Genomic DNA, 12,234 nt, shown 5'->3' with positions numbered 1-12,234 from the left:
TTTCCATTTATTTGGGGTATGGAATTGGAGAGCATGTCTATGCCATAGGGTCCATATGGAAATTATAGGATCACTCATAGAAATTGTTTTCTTTCTTCTATCTGTGGGTTTGGTACCCAGGTCTGCAGAATTGGTGGCAAGCACCTTTATCTAATTAACCATCTTACCTACCTTAATTGCAAATTTTAGTACTTAGTATCTGCAACTAATGTTCAGCTTTTATGGGACCTCAGGTGAATTAATAGGCCTGATATTTTATTTATGCTTAAGATTCCTTCTCTTTCTACCTTGTTGTGATAGGAAATAACCACCCCCCCCCCACACACACACACACATACACACATGAACACATACATTTTAGAGGATTATCAGGGATTATCTATTCCTACTGCTCTGATTCTGCCTATCAAGAAATGCAACTAGACTGTGACATACACTAAGGGTATTATATAGATTTCTTATCTTGAAACACAACAAAAATGGTCTTTAGGATCCCTCTGAAAGCAAGAAGGATGTGTGATTGTCTTTTTAGATGTTTCTCTAAAGAGTTCAAGAAGTTGAAGCTAGCTCTCAAGAGGAGATGCTGGGAATTGTTGCTCCTCATGTCAAAATCATAACTAGAGTAAAATCCCTAAGGGAACAAGAAGGAATCGTGTAGTATATACTTAAGCACTGGCAAAATTCTATAGCAATATAAGAGCAAACTAAATGGTGTCATACAAAGCATACATATGTGGAGCAGACAGTTGGATCAGTGGTAGGAAAGGAAAGCCCACCATTTTTGCATGTTCAGTCCACTGTTCATAGCAGTGTTAAAACAAAAATTCATAGTTCTAAGTGTCTCCAAAAAGAAACTGGAGAGAGCATACACTAGCAGCTTGATAGCACACCTGAAATTTCTAGAACAAAAAGAAGCAAATATATATAAGAGGAGTAGATGGGAGAAGATAATGAAACTCAGGGCTGAAATCAACTGAGTAGAGACAAAAAGAACTATATAAATAATCAACAAAACTAGGAACTGGCTCTTTGAGAAAAGCAACAAGATAGATAAACCAGTCAGGCCAATCAGAGGGTACAGAGACAGGATCCAAATTAATAAAATCAAAAACTGAAAATGGAGACATAACAATTGAAACTGAGGAAAATAAAAAAAAAAATCATCAGACACTACTACAAAAGACTATACTCAACCAAATTGGGAGGCCTGGATGAAATGGACAATTTTCTTGACAGATACCAGGAGCAAAAGTAAAATCAGGAGCAGATAAATGATCTAAACATTCCCATAACCCCTAAAGAAATAGAAGCAGTCATTAATAGTCTCTCAACCAAAGAAAGCCCAGGACCAGATGGGTTTAGCACAGAATTCTATCAGACCTTCAAAGAAGACATAATACTAATACTCTTCAAACTATTCTACAAAACAGCAACAGAAGGAAAACTACCCAATTTGTTCTATAAAGCCACCATTATGCTTATACCTAAACCACAGAAAAACCCAACAAAGAAAGAGAAATTCAGAGCAGTTTCATTGACCCCAAAAATTCCACCACAGAACTCATACAGCTACTAAAAACTTCAGCATAGAGGCTGGATATAAAATTAACTCAAGCAAATCACTAGCCTTCCTATATACAGAGGATAAACAGGTTGAGAAGGAAATTAGGGAATCAATTCACAATAGTCACAAATAATATAAATTACCTTGGTGTGACTCTGACTAAGCAAGTGAAAAATCTGTATGACAGGAACTTCTCTAAAGAAAGAAATCAAAGAAGATCTCAGAAGATGGAATGATCTCTCATACTCATGGATTGGCAAGAATAATATAGTAAAAATGGCCATATTGCCAAAAGCAATCTCCAGATTTAATGCAATCCCAATCAAAATTCCACCTCAATTCTTCATAGATTAGAAAGGGCAATCTGCAAATTCATTTGGAATAACAAAAAACCCAAGATAGCAAAAACTGTACTCAACAATAAAAGAACGTCTGGGAGAATCACCATCCTGACCTCAAGCTGTCCTACAGGGCAATAGTGATAAAAACTGTATTGTACTGGTACAGATATAGGCAGGAAGATTAATGGAGTAGAATTGAAGATCCAGAAATGAACCCACACACCTATGGTCACTTGATCTTTGACAAAGGAGCTAAAACCATCCAATGGGAAAAAAGACAGAATTTTCAACAAATAGTGCTGACTCAACTGAAGGCCAGCATTAAGAAGAATGGAAATGGGTACTTTCTTATATTTCTGTACAAACCTCAAGTCCAAGTGGTTCAAGAAACTCCAAATAACACCAGATACACTGAAACTTATAGAGGAGAAAGTGGGTAAGAGCCTCGAACATATGGGCACAGGGGGAATTTTCCAAAACAGAACACCAATGGCTTATGCTCTAAGATACAGAATTGACAAATGGAACCACATAAAATTGCAAAGCTTCTGTAACGCAAAGGACACTGTCAATAGGACAAAATGGCAACCATCAGATTGGGAAAAGACCTTTACCAATGCTATATCCAATAGAGGGCTAACAAAAATATATACAAAGAACTCAAGAAGTTAGACCCCAGAGAATCAAATAACCCTATTAAAAATAGGGTACAGAGCTAAACAAAGAATTTTCAACTGAGGAATACTGAATGGCTGAGAAACACCTAAAGAAATGTTCAACACCCTTAGGCATTGAGGAAATGCAAACCAAAATAACCCTTAGATTCCATCTCACACCAGTCAGAATGGCTAAGTTCAAAAACTCAGGTGACAGCAGATGCTGGGGAGTATATAGAGAAAGAGGAACACTCCTCCATTGTTAGTGAGATTTCAAGCTAGTACAACCACTCTGGAAATTAGTGTGGCAGTTCCTCAGAAAATTGGGCATAGCATTACCTGAGGACCCAGATCAACCACTCCTGAGACTATACCCAAAAGATTCTCCAACATTTAACAAGTACACATGCTCCACTATGTTTATAGCAGCCTTATCTATAATAGTGAGAGTTGGAGAGAACCCAGATATCCTTCAACAGAGGAATAGATAAAAAAAAAAAATATGGTATATTTACACAATGGAGTTAGTACTATTAGCTATTAAAAATAATGAATTCATGAATTTCTTAGGCTAATCAATGAAACTAGAAAAGATCATCCTGAGTGAGGTAAGGTAACCCAATCACAAAAGAACACACATATAATGCACTCACTGATAAGTGGATATTAGCTCAAAAGCTCAGAATACCCAAGATACAATTCACAGTCTACATGAAGCTCAAGAAGGACATACAAAGTGTGGGTGCTTTGGCCCTTCTTAGAAAGTGGAAAAAAATACTCATGGGAGCAAATACGGTGACTAAGTGTGGAGCAGAGACTGAAGGAAAGGTCATCCAGAAACTGCCCAACCTGGGGATCCATCTCATATACAGTCACCAAACTCAGACACTATTGTGGATGCCAAGAAATGCTTGCTGACAGGAGCCCGAAATAGTCTCCCATTAGTATCCTATCTTCTGAGAGGCTGTGCCAGAGCCTGACAAATACAGAGATGGATGCTCACAGTCAACCATTGGACTGAGCACAAGGTCCCCAATGGAGGAATTAAAGAAAGGACCGAAGGAGCTGAAGCAGTTTGCAACCCTATAGGAAGAACAACAATATCAACCATCTAGACTCCCTATATGTCTTAGTTAGGGTTTTACTGCTGTGAACAGACACCATGATCAAGGCAAGTCTTATAAAAAACATTTAATTGGGGCTGGCTTACAGGTTCAGAGGTTCAGTCCATTATCATTAAGGTGGGAGCATAGCAGTATCCAGGCAGGCATGGCGCAGGAGGAGCTGGGAGTTCTATGTCTTCATCCAAAGGCTGCTAGTGGAAGACTGACTTCCAGGCAACTAGGGTGAGGATCTTATACCCACACCCACAGTGACACACCCATTCCAACCAGGTCACACCTTCAGATGGTGCCACTCCCTGGTCCAAGGATATACAAACCATCACACTATAGCTCTCAGGTACTGAACAACCAACAAAGGAGTATACTTGAAAGGACTCATGGCTCCAGCTGCATATGTAGCAGAGGATGGCATTGTTGGGCACCAATGTGAGGTGAGGCCCTTGGTCCTGTGAAGGCTTGGTGTTCCAATGTAGGGGAATTCAAGGGCAGGGAGGCAGAAGTAGGTAGGTGGGTGGGAGAACACCCTTATAGAAGCAGGGGTAGAGTAGTAGGATAGGGGGTTTGGGGGGAGTGGTACTGGGAAAGGGATAACATTTGAAATGTAAATATCCAGTAAAAAAGAGAAAAGAAAATATCCAATAAAAAGTAATAAAGAGTATATCATAAAAATAAATAAGATAAATAAATAAAATAAATAAAATAAATTTTAAAACAAAGAAATGATATAGAATATTTTATTTTTTATGCACACTGGCACATGATATAGTCAGAACAATAGTTATCTATGCTTTGAAACATAGAAGTTTTCATAGATTAATTAGTAGAAGTCATTTATACAGGTCCTAGCTATATCTGTGTTGTCAAGTCAAAAGGCTTGAAGCATACTTTCTAATATCCATCCTCCAGTGTCAGAAAGAGAAATTCTATTTATAGGCAGAAATTGTCAACATTATATAGGGAATACATCAAGAACATTTTGAAGTTGCTATTTCAACTTTACAAAATTTCAATACTTCAATATCAATGCCATTTTAACATTTCAAGTTATTTCAACCTGAGACATTCAGATGGATGTTTGAATGTTTGGGTTCATATTCCACTGCCCCCCAAAAGGTCAAAGATAAAAGTTGTTCAAACATCTAAAATGCCATCTGGGTTAGAATCACCATTGTAATAAGCCTGCATGGAAAATGGACATTTAAATGTTTAGGGATATTTGAAAACAGTGAAAGATTTATAATGAAATATTTGTGTCATTTTAAACTTTATCATCTATTAGAAAATGAAAGTCAAACATAATGAGATCAAACAAGAGTTTTGTTCTGCCAGTATCTGATTCTTCTGCTGGGTGTCAGGTCACTCATGAAAATTTTGGCTAGTCACATAAGTTGCCCCATTTGCTGGCTGTCAAACAAAACCTTGAGTTTGGTCAGTCTTCTGAAGATCCGGCAGAGTAGAAATGTATACTATCTTATGAATTGAAAGAGAAATCAGATTTTAGGATTAAAAAAATAAAGTGGAACTGTTCCATCAACTATTTTAAAGGAGCATGTTCAATGTGGTGGAAACATCTGGCTTCCGATGTGATCCCCTGGCCTGAGAGCCAGCCCCCTTCTTCTTTATGACTTGGCTATTGTTTTTGGTCCTGCTCTGTTCAAAGTCTCATTTACCCTCTTTCACGCAATCTCACTGTGAATCTTCAGTCTGTCCGTCTGTCTGTCTGTTCGTGGTAGCTTGTAAATCTTCCAACACACTGGTCCCTGCAGATCTGGGCGGTCCTTTGCTACTGCCTTTGAGGCAAAAGAAGGAAATGTTGGATGATGTCTGTGAAATATCCAAAAGCATCAAATGCCTATTCTTGAAACTCCTTTGGTGCCTTTAATAATAATAAAAAAAATCACTTATGAATGGAAAAAATATTTTTTAACCCACATGAATCAGTGTGCTTTGTAAGGCAGCACTGTCAATGCTGGAAGGACATAACAGTATCTGAAGTTAAATTGCTCAGAGCCCTGTGGTGTGGTCACAGTGGGTGGGAGTGTGTATTAGCCTAGAGGCCCCTGCTGAGAAGTCAGAGACCTCCCAATTGTCCCTCACTGATGGTGGGCTTGGGATGTACTTACAGAAATAATTATTTACAGAAACTTGTAAGAGCAAATGAATCACCCTCATTATTATACTTGCCCTGCTTTGAGATGTTTGTCTACTTGGCTTTCTAAAATTGGAAGATTTCAAAGTTCAACAAGAAACACATTTTTAAAATTTTTCTTTGAGGACACCAGCGTCTTTGGTAAGTATACTTTCTGTTTTTACTGTGAGTCCTCTGATGGGATTTACCACTGCGCTTTTGTTTGACCTGTATATTTTAATTTAGGATAGGTCATTCTTATGCATGTACAGTTTTCAATAGTAGCATCATTTCATGTCTGTGTTTTTAGTGAGGTTTCTGTTGTCACAAAGATCTCCCTAAACTTCACACATGGAACCTGGCAGAGCCCCACCTCTACCCCCAACACCTGGAGTAAGCAATTGCCAGAGAGATTAGCAGAACTAGATACTGTGCATTTTGAAAAAGTTCAATTGTTTTGTTACCAAGATTCTAGTTTAGACATTCTCAGCCACACACAAGTGAGTTTGTGTGTGTTTGAGTTGTAGGGTTTTCTTTTCTTTTCTTTTTTTTTTTTTTTTTTTTTTTTTGGTAAATTTTTTATTTTCCAAGTTTTCTCTCAAGTATATATCCTATATTTAGCATTTTCACCTGCATCCTGTTCCCTATTTCATTCCCCACTTTGGTCCTTTTGTTCTCCTAAACAATTGAAGTTCTGCTTTCTTGTCATATATACACACAGGATTTTTTTTGAAGAGATTAATCATAATAACAGACTCTTTAACAGTCTGGAAAAAGCTGCAATACAACTCAATTAAAAAGCAGTGGCAAATTGGAAACAACATGTTTTGAATTTAAAATTTAAACTAGTCATAGACATTTATAAGACATTGGGGTTTTGAGGGTCTAAAAATGGCCTAACCCCTCAGATACTTTCTAGGGTGGTCACTTTAGCTGAAGGATGCAGAAGGAATCCTGTTTGATATGAACAGCTGAGTTGGTGACTGTTAGTCGTTATCAGGATATCTATTGCAGAGTTATATGGGGAGAGACCACTCCCTCCTTAAAATGTATAATCAGACTCAGACATTACTCAATGTGATCAGTTTCTGTGTATGTAAATGTCCTGTGAAATATTTCAGTTAATCTCTATGGAAAACATTCATACTGTGAGCTAGTAATATAGAAATGAACAAATATCAGAGGCAATAGATTTCTCTACATTTGTGACTCAGTTTAAAAAAAATCTTAGTAATTAAAAGAAAATCTTATTCCTTACAGAACATTATTTCCAGGTGGGCGAGCACCTGCACAGGTTGCTTTCCTGTCTGTGCACCTGGATATAAATGAACTTTACAAAGGCAATGTTCATCATACTGTGATCAAAATAAATATCAGTGCAAGGTGACTGAGGAAGGGTTAGTGGTTTTCTGTATTTTCCAGCTATTTAAGTCTATGTGAGGCCCTCTGATCCTAGACAACGCAACATAAATAAAGATGACACATAAAGTTTAGCACCTTAGCTATAATGCTTAAACAATGTTAAGACTTGCGCATTAGTGAAACCAAGCCATTCTCAGGTTGCTGGACAGGGACTGTGGAGGAGTTGGTCCACCCACTGCATTCACCATGTTTCCCTTGTTCATTATGGCCTATACCAGCTCACCAGCTCTTAGAATTGAGTCTCATCTACCAATTTTTTCAACTTTGTGTTCTTGGCTAAATTCTTTAATATCTTGTAACCTTTTCTGACCTGCAAAAATAGAAACCATAAATAATACCATTATAACCACAAGAATTAACTAATGAGGATTGAAGTTATAGGCAGCACACAGGGTAGAACATTTAATAATAAAAGCACTATCTAGTCTCCTTTTGAGGCATTGAAATTAGCATTTCAATGTGACAGCTAGACCCTAGCATTCTTTGTAGAATTCATCATAATAGCAAAAACATAGAAGCAAAGCAAAGGGTTGTGTGTGGACAAATAGGGAAATGTGGTGTGTACCTCTTCCAGTAGAATATTGTACAGTCTTTAAAGAAAGAAATACAATGAAACACAAAGTGTTTGAAACTAGAAGACATGTAAATGAAATGAGCCAGACACAGTAGAAATATTGTAGGTTTCCCCTATATATGGCACAAAATAGTCAAAATCCATAGAAGTAGAGAGGAGTTTTGTATTTACCAGGGACTATGGAAGAAGGGTCATGTGAAAGATCATTAAAGGGAAGAAAGGGTCAGTGAAGCAAGGATGATACAGAGATCTGCTCAGCATAGGGTGCTTGTAGTTAACTATTTCCAGGAATATCACAACATTCCTAATGCAGTAGATCTCATATCACATGTTTGTATCATAAACTATAACTTTGTAAGGTGAGAAGATGGTTTGGGTGCCTCAGCCACGTTTGTGATGCAAATGATTCTGGTGTAGCTTCAGTAAGTAACTCTCTACTGGTGGAGTTGTATCCACTACAGCTTTCATGTTAATTAACAAACCACAAAGTGTTTTATAAAAATGGCTAATATGAATGCCTGCTTTTAAGAAATACTCCTACCACACGAAGCCATGCGAGTCACATCACGTGTCCCTCTGTGAAACAAAGTGTTTCAGCTAATAGTTCAAATCTGAAAGCTAAGGCTTGAACTCAGAAACTTTGGCAAACCAGTTGTGTGCTTTGAAAACAGATCGAATCATCTGTGGTCCAATCTTTTGGAAGTTGTTTACAGGACAGCAGTCTTAGCAAGCATAAGTCGTTTCTCTTGGAGGCCAAGGGCAGATAAAATTTGGAAGAATGGGTGAGTTCTCCATCCAGAGGAAGGGCTAAGCACCTGTCAGCACATACCGGATAAAAATGCTGCTCCTAGATTCGGGATTCACCATCCTCTGCTCACAGCTCGCTCAGACATAACTGTCCCTGTCTCTGCCTTGCTCCAGATGTGCAGCCATGGGAACTGGCACCATATGTGCCCCTCTGCAACCTGCAATTGAGTATGAGTGATCTTCTACCTTCACTTATGGTCTGCATTCATGGTCTCACTTTGTAAGGTGAGAAGATGTTTTGGGTGCCTCAGCCACCACGTCCTTCCAGACTCGACAAAACAGTATCTTCTAACTTAATTTTTGTAAATAGGATGAAATCTCAGAGCCCTAACAGTCTTTTAAATATTTTTTAAAAGGCTTCTGAGGATGTACATTCCCAAACATCTCACCAGTTCTGACAGGAGCAGGCTAGCCACAGGTAGAATAGAAACAGCTTTGCAGCTGGCACCACCATCCAAACTCAGGTCATGCCCAGCACTCGTCAAAGCAACTTTCAGTAAATAAACTGCTGTTCTCCACACCCTCTCTGCCCCACTTCTTGCTCCAGCTGTTCTGGGTTAAGGTTGGAGCCATGAAGGAGAGCTGGAAGCAGCAAAGCAGGTAGGAGACTGGCAAAAGTTCAGAGGATAGATGATAGTAGCTTAGAGAGAAGCAGAGGCAGTGAATTGTGTAAGGAATGGCCGAAAGAACAGACACCTTGCAATAGCAGCCAGTAGGATTTCCTGGCTAGCTGGGTATGCCAAGAGGATATATTAATGACATTTCCATGGGGTGTAAAGGGATGGGAGACTCAAAAGATGAGTCCCTGGTCAAGGTTTCTATTCCAACACAAACATCATGGCCAAGAAGCAAGCTGGGAAGGAAAGGGTTTATTCAGCTTACACTTCTACATCGCTGTTCATCACCAAAGGAAGTCAGGACTGGAACTCAAGCAGTTCAGAAAGCAGGAGCTGCAACAGAAGTCATGGAGGGATGTTCCTTACTGGCTTGCTTCCCCTGGCTTACTCAGCTTGCTTTTTATTAAACTCAGGACTACCAGCCCAGGGATAGCACCACCCACAATGGGCCTTCTCACCTGTGATCACTCATTGAAAAAAATGCCTTACAGCTGGACCTCATGGAGGCATTTCCTAAAGGCAGACTCCTTACTCTGTGATAACTCTAGCTTGTGTCAAGTTGACACACAAAACCAGTCAGTACACCTGGGTTGAAGGCACTACAAAGATGGAGTTGCTCTCAACTGAGTGGAGGAAGAATGCAGGGAATTTTGATAGGGGACTGCAGAAGTCAATTCTGAGATTTATTAAACATAAAGGATTTATTCAGGATTGTGTGGAGAGTGTATGCACACTGTACAGTAGTCTGGAATCTACATAAGAAATGGCACTTAGCAATAAAATTCAGGAGATTAAAAACCAGGACACTGATGTTGGATAAGATGTCTTTGAAGATAGTTCTCCATGCCTGAGAAGTGGCTTCATCTTTCACAAGTCACAGAACAGCCTTTAAATGCAAAGTCCAGTGTTCAAGGTAAATTTCCCACAATAACATTGCATATGCTCTAGAGCATCTTGGTTGACAAGAGAAGGGAGCTCTAGATCCAGCAGGAAAACTGTGGTCAGCCTCTAAACTTTAAGTAAACTACTGTATGCTACTTATCCTTCAGGACTCATAGTCTATGTTATCTGTCAGAGTTTACTGCTGTTCACTGAAAAATATATCACAGTAGCATGGAATATTTGAAGAATAAACTCAGTTTAAGTGTGAAAAATGTTTGACTAATAGACCTATTCACTAATGGACAGTCTTGTTTAACACTGGATATTAATATTTAACTTTCAATTTTGGCTTTTTTTTTTGTACATGCAAACATTGAGAGATAGTTGTTTTCAAGTTAATTTATCTGTGGTATTTTGAAAGCCTTTCAAGTAGAATTGTATATACTGAGAAAATGAAGTATTTATTACTTTGAAATTTTTCTCTCTTGATGAGCCAGACTAAAGAAACACTTAATGTTTGTGTTCAGCAAAACTAGTGTCGTGTATGATGCCAAACACATGGCTGAAACTGGCTGATGTAACTAGTCATCCATGGATAACCAGTGTCATGGAAAGTGAAAAATAAAATGAGTGTTTCAACTTGTCAGATAAATGTTTTTCTGAAAACAAACATCACCCCTTTTATGCTCTTAGGTTCTCAGAGTTAAAGAAAACACAATTTAGGAACATAATCTAGTGAGCCATGTGTAAAATATGGCTTGTTACTTTATAGAAATGAGAATTTACATTAAAAGATTATATATAAAAATGTGAATGAACCTCTTAGGTTTTTATGATACTACTGGCTTAAAGGAGAAGTAGGCAGAATTATGAATTTAAAAAGAATTTATAACCTGAAACATAATTCTAACATAATATGTAGAGCTGGAGAGAGTGCTCTGAGGTTTAGAGCATATACTGCTCCTGCAAGGGGTGTGAATTCAGTTCCTAGCCCCCAGCTCATAACCACTTCTAAGTTTATCTTCAGAGAACTTGGCACCTTCTTCTGACCTCTTCAGTAATCTGCACTCACCTACAGAGAATTGTTTTTAAGGTAATTTGCAATATAGGTTTAAATTTAAGGTAAATCACGTTGCATATTTTAACCAATGTTTTTAAATTCTAAGTCATCTTTTCTAACATGTGACATGAATGCATTGACCTGATTTTTGCGGTGAGTGATGTTTAGTCTTAAGGAGAATGTATGGGTTTGACTTCAATATAAAGTAGATCCCCCTTTACTACAGAGGATATTCTAAGACTTATAGGAGAGACCTAAAACCAAAAACAGAACCCCAAATTCTGTACATATCCCCCTGTATCCAGATCTGAGATATCTATTGATAAATTAGGTATAATAAGAGATTAATGATAATAATTAACTCAGCAATAATAGCAATGTACTCTAATTATGGGGATGTGTTCCGTCTTGAGAGAAGGAATAGAAAAGTAGTGTATGGAGACCATGGGTGACCACAAGTCGTTGAGACTAAGCAAGGTTAAAGAGAACGGTGGCTGCTAAAAGGCAAAAGTTTTGGTTACCAAGTCTTTCCTTAAACCTTCAGTGTTTCCCAGGAGCTGTCTGCTGTGATCTTGAAGGATTCTAAAACTCCTGGACTTGTGGGTAATTCTGAAGTTCAACTGGCCCCTGGAATTGTGGGTAATAAGAGCATTGCTGTAGTGCTGCTCCATAAAGCTTGAGCTTAAATATGTCTACTTTACATTGAAATCAAACCCAACGTCTGATTGATTCTGTTTGATTCTGACCTTTTATATGTATGTTCTATTTTATTTCCTCAAATATTACTTATCCTGGAAGTATTCTCCCTTCTGTCACTAGAAGACTAAAAAAAAAAAAAAAAAAAAAAAAAATTATAGTTGGATTAAAACAATGTATCGATACAAATCAGTATTCTTTGTAATCACTTCAAATAATAATTTGAAATCAACAACATTCCTTGGCAAGCTCTAGAGTTCTTATTTTAGAATTGTTTTTTAATATGTTGATACAAATGAAAAAGTATATGTTTGTGCATGCGTGTGTGTGTGTGTGTGTGTGTACTTACCACTGGGAAAAATG

At 38.0% G+C, this 12,234-nt stretch overlaps 1 protein-coding gene and 1 long non-coding RNA gene across 6 annotated transcripts in view; one reads left to right on the top strand and one right to left on the bottom strand.

Annotated features, from left to right (window-relative positions):
- The window catches only part of Lama2 (laminin, alpha 2), a 635,907-nt gene that overhangs the window by 215,560 nt on the left and 408,113 nt on the right, over positions 1-12,234 (top strand). The gene's annotated exons all lie outside the window — the stretch shown is intronic.
- Positions 4,407-11,766, bottom strand: 4930579H20Rik (RIKEN cDNA 4930579H20 gene). Its single transcript, NR_131034.1, has 5 exons — positions 11,697-11,766; positions 9,499-9,566; positions 8,639-8,774; positions 7,459-7,545; positions 4,407-5,561 (listed from the first exon to the last, which is right to left on the bottom strand). It is a non-coding gene; the product is annotated as an RIKEN cDNA 4930579H20 gene (long non-coding RNA).

Source organism: Mus musculus, chromosome 10 (genome assembly GCF_000001635.26).
Source record: "Mus musculus strain C57BL/6J chromosome 10, GRCm38.p6 C57BL/6J".
In the NCBI taxonomy this organism is placed as follows: Eukaryota; Metazoa; Chordata; class Mammalia; order Rodentia; family Muridae; genus Mus; species Mus musculus.
Note: the sequence above shows the minus strand (reverse complement) of the source record. Positions and strands in the feature narration are given on the sequence as shown.